Raw genomic sequence first — 11,500 nt, forward strand, 5'->3', positions numbered from 1 at the left:
TCTGCCATCCCACAAGGGGTGGCCTGCCTAATCACATTGTTCTGGCACAGCCTGGGCTTGAATGTCCCACTTTTCTCTGAACATTATTGGTATATGCCGAAGAGCTCATGGAGGAACTTACAGAGGATCAGACTCTATCATAACAACTTGTTGAGGGGTCTTTCCATGGAGACATGCCTCCCCATTGACTTCTTCCCAGCAATCACAGAATGCTAAAACATATCAAGAGCAGTAAACAATATGCGGGAAAAAACCCCACTCCTGAAATGCACCAGGTGTTGTGACAAAACCAGTGAACTCCGTTAAGTTTGTACAAAAAAAAATAAGGATAATGTCATCTAATTGTCATCCTCAGAACATCTCCAGCAGAACTCATCTGACAAAGGAGTGTTAAATTAGGGCACATAACAATGGTACAAGAATTTTGCCAGGAGATTTAACTGGAAGAATGCCTTTCCATTTTCAGGCACTCCCCACAATGGCAAGAGCAAAAAGAAATTAAATTCCCAAACTGAAAAAAATTAAGGGAAAATAACATTTTATCTATGCTGGCAGTTGGCTAACATTGTTATGCCATGTAACTATGTGGTTTCTCTGTTCTGGTAACCCCTGCCTGGGGATGGCCTGTATAGAAATGTTTGTTGATCTCATGAGTCATTCCCAGGAGATGGCAAACATGACTAAAAGACTGGAAGACAACACACACGCTACAGGATGAGAATGAAAAGAACTGGAGGATGATTGAAAACCTGTCAAGAGAATATCTGTGCTGTGACTATGCAGGGAAAAGGATGTGAAGGAAAGATGCAGAACATGATCACAGCAGCCTTTTGCTCCTGTTCCTCCATAGCTGCTGTTCCTGTGCGGGGAATCCTTTGGAATCCCTTGTAGAGCTGAGGGGAGACAGTTATCTCACTGGTCCCAGCCCCAAGACAAGGGGACCAGTAATGGTCCCCCTGGCATGTAACTACCATTCTCCATTACACACGTACCGTAGCACTTTTGTAAGCTGTGCAATGGTTTGCTTGGCTCAGGGTTGACATTGTCTTGCTATTTATGAAATCAATAAAAGCTTTTTGTTTATTGAGCATATGTTCTTGGTTAAAAGGTTTATTGAAGCACACTCGTCCTTCATAAAACATGTGGATGTCTTTTGGGACGGACAGTCAAATTTTTAATGTCACAGGAGGTCATATTCAATTACAAATACCATAGCATATTAACAACACATGTACAGCAGCTTCAAAATTGATAATGTGCCATTATGAAAGTTCATTAAAAGGGTTGGAGGGTTTTTGTGAATTGATGCATAAAGAGGTACAGGGTCACATTTAATGCCCCTGCACGCTGCTTTTGAAGATAAAAGTGTCTCCACACACTTGCCCAACTGATGGAGGCAGTGAGCAGTCACCTCTCCTTCTGTACTCTGCTAGGAAAAGCTTTCTGCTATTCTGCCACCCACCGAGTAGGCATTTGCCTTTAGAAACTTCTAAAGCACAATATGCATTGGTAACACAAGGCAGAAGTTTCTCAAATGCTTCAAGCCATGCCCTGACATGTTTCCATTTTTCTTTCCCTCTTCCAGAATTCATGGTTATTTGCCAAACATTCGTACTGTAGCTCAGAAGATATTTTTCTCAGATTTCCACTTACTGAAAAATCTATCACCCTGAGAGCAGATAAAATCGGAGTTCTCAAAATAACAGTGCTATTAACATACCATTTAATGTCTATGATGTGGGGCTGTGGAAAGTGGGGGGGATGCAATATTTATGCAACCAAATGTGTTTTGAAACATCTTGGCATCAGAGACTATTCCAGTACTTTGTACACTATGTAGCTTAAAGCAATTCAGGGAGAGAAATATGGAAACATGTTTTCAGGTTCAGTTCCACATTTCAGCAAAAGAGAAGCAAATGAAGAGAAAAAATTAGTCAACATTATTAGTCAAATTATGCATTTTAAAACAATGTTTTAATTTAAAATCTGAAAAAAATAGTATTAATAATAAAGCTGCTTAAATCTACAAAGCATAATCTAATATAGTATTTGAATTTTACAAAAATAAAATCTTATTTTGCCTAGTTTTTGTTATGTTTAAAAAGAAAAGCCGCTAATCAATTATTTGTACAGCTTTAGCTGAGGCTGGCTGCTGTATGACATTTCCTGTTCTCTTTGTTTCAGTTTTAACACCTTTTTTGTACTTTCATACACTCCATCGTATTATCTCCATTTCATTCCTCACATGTCCTTTTAGATTAAAAAAAATATTTTATTTTACTTTGAATCTAGCAGTGAAAGATGATAAGAAGAAGATATTTTATATAGAATCATAGAATCATAGAATGGTTCAGGTTGGAAGGGTCCTTCATCAAGTTCCAATCCCCCTGCCATGGGCAGGGACACCTCCCACTAGACCAGGGGGCTCAAAGCCCCATCCGGCCTGGCCTTGAACATCTCCAAGTTATGCACACGTTCAGCCATGGTGTCACTGAATTTCCATTTCTGTCAGTAGTACAATCAATTGAAACATCACCACATTCTTGCATTTTTCTTTATGGAAGAAAGAAAAGGAATGTTGCAGCAGAAAGGTTCACATTGTAATAAGAGCTGGATGAAAACCAGGATTTCCATTGTGCCACAAAAAAAAAAAGTAATGTAAATTGGTTTTATTTCAATTTTTAAATAATTTTTAAATTTAATTGCAATTTCAGGATGGAATTCATTTGCTTTATGTATCAGTGGCTAGTAATAGTGAGTTTTACATTAGAAAAATAAACTTGGGTTTATTTTGGATTTGTGAAGACTTTTTTTCCTTACCATAGTATTGTCAGTATGGACTGAATAGAGTTTCTCTTTGTATTTTTCCATGCTCTGCACTCATTTGAAAAGCATCAAGGAAATTGTCATTTTTTGAAAGACTGGCATGTAAGGGTCACTGTTACAAGTCAAAAGTTAAAGAAACTCCTCTTCCACATAGAAGTTTAATTTTTCTAATTACAATAATTTCTGTGATGTGTACAGTCAGATGCTGAAGTAAGGTTTGGGAAGACTTCCTAGCTCTAGCAGATGTTAAATATAGGAAGACATTACATCTTTTGTTTGTTTGTGAAATTACAGTGCTTTTAAAAGTATTTTCTTTTGGATTCTTAGAAAACTCTGAGAAAGTCTGACCTGAGTCCAGCAAGGATACCTGAATGGGAGGAGGTGTCAGTGTACGTCAGCCTTGTATTCCTGTTGCCTGCAGCAGTGACTCATGAAATGCATGTACCTACAACATGCTGGCTCCTGTGGAACCCCTGCTGACTCCCTCCCTGTGAACCTCTGAGTGGGTGGCCTTTCTGGGGGACTGTGGGGCCCCAGGGCAGCCCAGGCCTGAGGTGCAGGGACAGACGCGGGATAATGCAGTGACAACAGCCTTCCATGCTGGCCAATGAACACTGGGGACTCTTGGATCTGGGGCACCCTGGTAGCCAAGCTGTCCTAGACCCATGTGGCATAAGTCGATATTCCTTCCTATGTCAGAAGGAAACAGGCTCCTCCCGCAAAAAAATTTGCGTCTTTCTGGTTATCCCTATTGAAGATGTTGAAAGGAGTGTAGGACAGCAATACAGCGTAGTCCCAATGGATACCAGTGAGAAGCAGGTACCTAACCACTTGAGGTGCCTTGGAAAATCCCAGACAATTCCAAAATCAAGCAATACTCAGCTGTCTTCACACATTCCAGCACAGGCTGTGCGTCTCTCATTTGCAGGCTCCAGACTGTCTGTAAAAATTTGTGTCTCTCTTTTTAGCATGGGAACAGTGCTGCTTCAAGGAACAACGACACGTTCCTGGGGCATTACAAAGTAAAACCCTTGCTGCTCTGAATGCGCCTGTGGCCTGAAATGTGGGGACAACAGATCCCACTAAAGATAGGTTCATACTCTGGGTGTCAAAATGTTTCTCAAGGACTGGGCTTCCTGTTCAAGCTTTTGCTGTATTCACTGGTTTGTATTTTGCCACTCATTTTTTCCATTCTTCTGCTGCTAACTATTTTTCATTAATATCTAGTCAGCAGGAACCTACCCTGCTTCAACTTTACAAGAATTTTGACAATTGAAATTCACCCCATCATGTGTTTCAAAGCAAATCTCAACAATTCTTCATCTATTCGTAGCTGTGAATTGCAGAGACACATGACCCAAATTATGGCTTCAGCTGGCAAGAACAGGAATTTGCTCAATGCAAATCAATTGCTTCCAAAGAGTTTGTCATCCATGCAATATTCTAAATGCAAGTTTGAAGGCCAGATTGGTAAGAGCTCTTTGTTATCATTTATTACCAACTAAAGACTGTGATTTCCTCCACTATTTTCAAAACAGATGAAAAATTAATTTCCATGAAATTTCATTTTTTAATGGGAATGTATCAATTATGATGCAAAATTTCAAAAGAATAATATTGGAATGACTTAAAATGAAAATGGGAGATTGCAGTCCAAATCTCTCAATTTATTTTCAGCCCTCTCATTTCCCTCATTGTTACATTGCAATTTCTTTTATGTCAGAAGAAAGTTTCTGTCTTTGCATACATTTTTCTCTTTCCAAATTTTTATTCTGGATTTTGTTTATTCATTTAAATTTTGACTTTTCGTCCTGAATTAGAATGAAAACAAGATTCAAAATGAAATAATTTGTCTTGAGATTGAATTACTTTCATCAGCTCAGAATTTGATCACAGCTGAATCATCGCATCAGATTCCAAAGAACAGACTGCTGTCCATCTCCGTCTCCAGACAGATGTACTATCTTCATCTCAGGCTATCTGAAGCTGGGCTAGTACCCATCTGCCATACTGAGGAACTTTTGGTGAGATTGCATGTGCCTCCAGGCAGGTGGAGTGCAGTTATATCTCATCACTGATTTCAGCTCTAGGGCACCTTTTACCAGCCTTCCCTTAGAAACCCCATATTCCAGCTCTCCCAGGAGCTGAAACTACTGGCACAGGTCACTCAGTGCCCTTCTTGCCTAGTCTCATTCCTAAGAGATCCACCTATGCATGGGAACTTGCATCTTGTCACTTATTTCCTCCAGGATAACAGAGTAAGAAAAGATACAAGGCAGGTGCAACAAAGGATGCCTTAGACACTTTAATATCCTAAGAAATTACACATGAAAGTATCCTGAGCTGTGATGTCCCCGCAGCAGGCCTCATCCCTGTCTGTATGTCTGAGGCAGCAGACACAGCAAGAGGTGTGACAGAGACCTTGCTGTACTGTAAAGCCCCACTTACATGTCCTGTGAATACACACAAGCTCACTGCAAAGTAAACACAGTTCTGCAATGACTGTTCAGACCCTCAGGGTTTGACTGTGTCCTACATCTCTTTTTTTATTAGCATCTCAGTGTCTTGATATTTTGTCCTGGGTTTCCACAGAACAGTTCACGTTTTGCTCAGAAGCTGCGCTTTGTGGCAGCAAACAACTCTTAACAACACCTTGTAAAGTCTTTTGAAAGCAATACTGTCAGGTGCACTTCATTAGCTGTCCTGACAGCTGTAGCCTTAGCAATAGACTTGATCTAGCTGCCATAAATACTAATGTAAACAGAGAAGGGGCTACCACAGTGGGCAGCCACAGTGAGACAGGGTTGCTGGGAGGCCACCCATGGCCAAAGATGGAGTAACAGGAGCATTGACATTTCTTGCTCTTTGCCCTCTTCAAGTCAGGATATCATTTGAGGTTAGAGGAAACCAGGAAGTACAGCAAGGTTGAGATGCAGGTCCCTAAACATAGGTGTCTACTGCCATTTTACACATAGGACCTACGTGGGCTTGTACACGGCAAAGAGATGTAGGGTTTTATATGTCTCTCTCCCTCTCTAGTGCGCCTGTCGGTCCCATGTGACTTTAATCCATCTGCACCCAACTCTAGCCACATGCCATCCTTCATGCTTTCGCAGCATGAATGCTCCACCAGTGATAATGGCCTCCTGGTGCCAGATCAGGTGCTCATCAATACTTTCCCTGCCTCTACAGGATCAGACCTTTCCACATCATGGCTTATCTGCCAAGGATCATCATCCAAACAACAAACAGGTCATGGCTGGCACAAGGAATGGTATTTGGTGACACCACTTGCATTTCTCTCTTTCCAACCCACCTCAGTGTTTCTGAGTGCCTACCTTGAAGCGTGTAGTTATTCTCAAACCTATTTCAGAAAAAAACCAGTTGCACTAAGCAAGGATTTAAGAGGTATTAATTTACTTGTTGCTGCAATGATAAGGTTTAAAATTAATTTACTCAAGCAAATCCTTGTACCAACACGTCAGCATCATGTTTTAGCTAACAACTGGTGCCACGTCTTATCTAGATCTCCAAGGCAAATTTCCAGCATGTTATTTAGGAGTGAAGGAATTGTTACATGGAAGAAGGTCCAGAGTCCCTTGGCCTGCAACAGCAGCTGGTGTTGGGTGCATAAGAGAATTGTGCAATTGGCACTCCTCACACCCACCCAGGGCTTCTCTTGACATGTGAGATGCGAGAAGTCTGTTTTCAATGGCAAGGCCCAAGGATGCTTCTTCAGAAACATCTCTTGTGATAAATGTTAATGAAAGTATTCTCCACGTGTCCACTCAGTATCTGATTTCTGTATGAGTTGTTGGCCTGAGTGACAACTGTCTTGGCAGAGGGTTAAGACTCTGAGCTTAGGAGCTGGGAATCAGGGATATGTTTGGTCTCACCATGCCCTGAGGGCAATATGCTCAGATGTTTTTTTGATGGATCTGAAGATAGGATAGGGGTGATATTTGTTGCTGGATTTTACCTCATTTTACTTGTCCAGTCGATGTATTATGGGACTTGTATCTATACGTAAAGCCTGACGACTCGAAATTATACAGGCTGAAGAGAATGATAGCTGCTGTGCATGTCGGGACAGTGGTGATGCTGGAGATTAGTGACAATAAACCGTTCTAGTTTCAGCAGTTTGTCTGACGCTTTACAGTTGGCTCCTTTTTAGTCTCTGTAAAAAGTGTCTTGTGAACAATTCAAAGTGTGGGTCTCTGCTTATATGTCTTTTTAGAGACTCTTCTTTTCATAGTGCGTGTACCAAGAGATGATAGTTTTATGTTTTGTGCCAGAGGTGCACTTGGGTAAAGACAATTACACTGACTGCTTTACTGAGTAGTGAAGGGAAGTTTTTCTTAGTTGTGGTGTAGAGATTGCAGCTTTAGCTTGATTTGATTTCTGTTCAGGAAGTTATTCCAGGTTGTTTATTGGTGTTTTGAGTTCCTCTTTTGATCAACATAATCTTTTCTTTAATTAATGTTTATGTTTCTTCCATAGGGATAATTTGTTCTTTTGGCAAATTGCTTAATGACTGACCTTTTATTCTGGGGCAGTGATCTGAAACACTCTTAACTGGATGTTAAACAGGAAACATTTGGAACTGCATCCTCTCTGCTCAGTGATTTAGTCTTGGCTGATGTTTGATGACATTTCCACCCTGAGGAAAGACAGTATAACTCAGAGTTTTAGTGTCACTCTCTTTGTGGCCCATCGGACAGGTTTTAATGCAATGGTAGATAATTTATTTTCTGTCATTGTTGTCTCTAACAGAGCTGTAGATAAGAGTCTGAACTGGTACTTTATAGTTTGTGTTTTCTTTCAAACCTTTCCTCCTATGACTTTCTAAGACTCACCTTATATAAAACATGTAATTGTGGTACTGTTGGGATTTCTCCTAAAGAGATGGGTTTGCTTTGAGGGATGGCTTTTCCTCCATTTAAGCAGTGCTAGGAAGTAGGAAAGAGTATATTAATTTTCTGTAAGCAACACATGGATTAGACAGCCCTGGGTCTTTGCCACTGGGTGGAGAAGATCTGGGATCCACAGATCTAACAAAACCCCCTTTTGATGTGACCTTTAGGCACTACCAAGAATACGAAACAGCAAAAAACAATCTTATAGGAGATGTGGGGTGACAAAGTTTGGGGTAAGTGGTCTGGGCTTGGCTCCTGAGCCCCCCAAATTTCTGCACGAGCTCCCTTTTGCCTTGCTCTGGGCTAAAGTGTGGGACACAGAAGGGAAATGGCAGTGTCAAGGGCCTTGGGAGATCAGCTCTTCTTGGACATACATTTTGCAGAATGTGTGTTCACTGCTGACTTGCCAAATCTCATCAAGGTCCTCACAGTATCTCAGCTTTGGACCTGTAAGGATTGGACAGAAATTGATTCTCTCCTCATTGACCCTTGACTCAAGCAGCTGTGTTCCTGGGATGGCACCCCGCACTAGTGGTTTGCCACTTGAGTTTCACAAGATCTGTTAGTCTCTTTTTTCAGGCCATATGAAAGAGACTTGGAGAAAAGTTTTGCCACTTAGTTATGACCAAGCCTTTATCCTGAGGCTTAAGGAGAGATAAAGGAACCTCTGGGGGATGAAGCAGTGAAGGGTTTTGTCCCTTCTCTGGTTGTCATCTTTAGGCAAAGAATTTGGCAAATAGATTGCAAACTGTGTGTGGTTTGGCTATGAAACCTCATCATTCTTCCTTTGTTCTCAGTTGGGTTTTCTCTCTGGAGCACGCAACTTTTGCCTAAAACACATGTGGTTCTTCCACCAGGCTGATTTCTGTTGATGGGGGATGTGTTTTGATTATGGGGATTGAGGGTTCTTGGTCTGTATTCCAGGTGCTTTTGGAGTAAAGACTGCCTTTGTCTCCTGTGTTCAGTAATTGTATAATGCCTAGAAAATGAGACAGCATTTGGCTCTTGCTGAGTTATTACAGTCTCATTTTAACTGAGTCTTGGTTAGGAATATTGTGAAGTTGCCTTTCTGGCCTTTTCATATTGCTCATTTCAGGCTGCCTCTGAGTAAGCGAATGTATCGGAAGAGGGTATCTGAAGACATCAATATCAGCTGCAAAGGAGAAAGTTTTCACTCTAAAATAGGCAACGAATGAGTTAAAAATTACTCAAATAATTTATAAGTTTTCAAATGGACTAGGGCTGATAAACCTCAGCCTGAGATCCTGAAGACTTCGTGGAGGTAACCTCAGAGTGATGCAACCTCTGCAAACCCACAGAGGGCAAACAAGGTGGTCTGAAGATGAGAAAATGGAGAATGTAGCAGATAACTTTGAAAAGCATAGAATGGAGATGGGAAATTATCAAATGACCAAAGGAAATTTTCTCTGAAAACACTCTTGATGGAAAAAGGGCTGTGCTGCCATCCAGTGTGACCTAGACGGGCTGGAGAGCTGGGCAGAGAAGAACCTAATGAGGTTCAACAAGGGCAAGTGTAGGGTCCTGCACCTGGGGAGGAAGAACCCCAGGCACCAATATAGGTTAGGGGTGGATCTTCTGGAAAGCACTACTGAGGAGAAGGATCTGGGAGTCCTGGTCGATAGCAAACTTTCCTTGAGCCAGCAATGTGCCCTTGTTGCCAAGAGATCCAATGGAATCCTGGACTGCATAGGGAAGAATGTGGCCAGTAGGTCGAGGGAGGTCATTGTCCCCCTCTACTCTGCACTGGTGAGGCCACAACTGGAATACTGTGTCCAGTTCTGGGCTCCCCAGTTCAAGAGAGACAGGGAACTACTGGAGAGAGTCCAACATAGGGCAACTAAGATGATTAAGGGATTAGAGCACCTCCCTTACGAGGAAAGGCTCAAAGACCTGGGGCTCTTTAGCCTGGAGAAGAGAAGGCTGAGGGGAGACCTTATCTATGTTTACAAGTACCTAAAGGGTAGGTTGAAGGAGGATGGAGCCGGACTCTTCTCAGTGGTTTCCAGTGATAGGACAAGGGGCAACGGGCACAAGCTGGAACATAGGAAGTTCCATTCAAATATGAGGAAAAACTTCTTTATGGTGAGGGTGACTGAGCACTGGAACAGGCTGCCCAGGGAGGCTGTGGAGTCCCCTTGTCTGGAGATTTTCAAGACCCGCCTTGATGCAGTCCTGAGTAATGTGCTCTAGGCAATCCTGCTTTGGCGGGGGAGTTGGACTAGATGATCTCTAGAGGTCCCTTCCAACTCTGACAATTCTGTGATTCCGTGAAAAAGTTGAACAAACTATATCTGGAAGACAAGGACGGTGAGTGTCGGCTAAGATAGCTTGGTCAAGTATAAATAATGTTAAGCCAGTTTGCTTTCCTTCTGCAATAGGGATAACAGGTCTTGTGGAATGGGCAAAAGCAAGAGTTTCCACATTCCATGATTCTAGCCAGGCCTTTTTATTTGATATTCTTATTATAATTTAGGGAAGCATGGTTTAGATGAGTGGTTTTGTCTTTTCTAATTTAGATCCATGAGGAAGCTCACAGTCCTCAATAGTAAATTTTAGTTACTGAAAATATGGCTAGTTCTCTTTGCTACATTTCAGAAACACCTTAAGGGTAGCCCATATAAAGCCTAAAGCCAGTAATTTCAAAATCACTGGTTTACACAAATCTGCCATAGGGCCAGTACAAAACTGGTTGCACAGGTGACTACAGAGTAGCCCCTAGTGGGCCTAGTATTAAAAAGTAAATCGTACAGAGGTGATTTCTTCGGAATCTCTTCTAGGTTTGCTCTATCACTAGGTAAGGAACCAAAAGTACATGTGTCTCTAGAGTCACAAATCATAGCTGGGAATGCTACAAAGCATCCTCCAGAAAACAATCTGAGAGGTTTAATAAGCTAGTTGAAGAAGTTGAGCTCATATCAACAGTGGTGTTCTGGTGGCAATAAAGCAAATATTGTTCTTGTAAAAGCAAGGCTATAGACTGCAAGACATTAGAAACCACTGTTCTACTCTACTCAGTGCTTGGTAACGACTAAGCTGGAATATTGCATGTGCTGGTCTGGCTTATACCCCTGCAAATGGAGAAAGTCAAGAGAAGAGCAGCACAAATGACTAGTGGTCTAGAAAATATGATTTAAGAAGAAAGATTGAATGAACTGGATTCTCAGGCCACAGGAGAAGAAGACTGAAGAAGTCATGATCTTTTATGTCATTAAAGACATATAAGGTTGCTGTACAAAGGAGAGGAATAATCTGTTTCCCATATTCACAATGAAAAATAATAGGCTTAAGTTACTGCAAAGGATATTCAAGATAAACATTACAATATTAAGGGTTACAAAGTGGAGCCTGTGGGTTCCCCAGTGCTGCAGGTCTTTGAAACACAAGTCTGTCAGGAAAGGTGCACATGATGCAGCTTTAGGGCAATGGACCAACTGGCCTCAGAAGTCCCATTACAGCCTTTATTTCTAGGAGCTGGTGAAGCTGTCCAGTTTAAGCTAACATCTGATAGTGGATTTCAGCCAGCCCTTTTGGCCAGCTATCTCCAGTTTAAAGAGAAAGGATAATTTACAATAGGCAGTTCTTTATAATACTGATTTATAGTACTACAATCAGGTTTTTGTATGATTTTACTCGAAAATTATGTAGATGAGGCTATTTATAAATCCAGATTGCAGCTGCTATTTGTTTTGCACCTGGGTTATATTCTGGTTATGTCTTGAACTTTTTATTAATTTGTG

This window comes from Numenius arquata, chromosome 2, assembly GCF_964106895.1.
Source record: "Numenius arquata chromosome 2, bNumArq3.hap1.1, whole genome shotgun sequence".
NCBI classification, from domain to species: Eukaryota; Metazoa; Chordata; class Aves; order Charadriiformes; family Scolopacidae; genus Numenius; species Numenius arquata.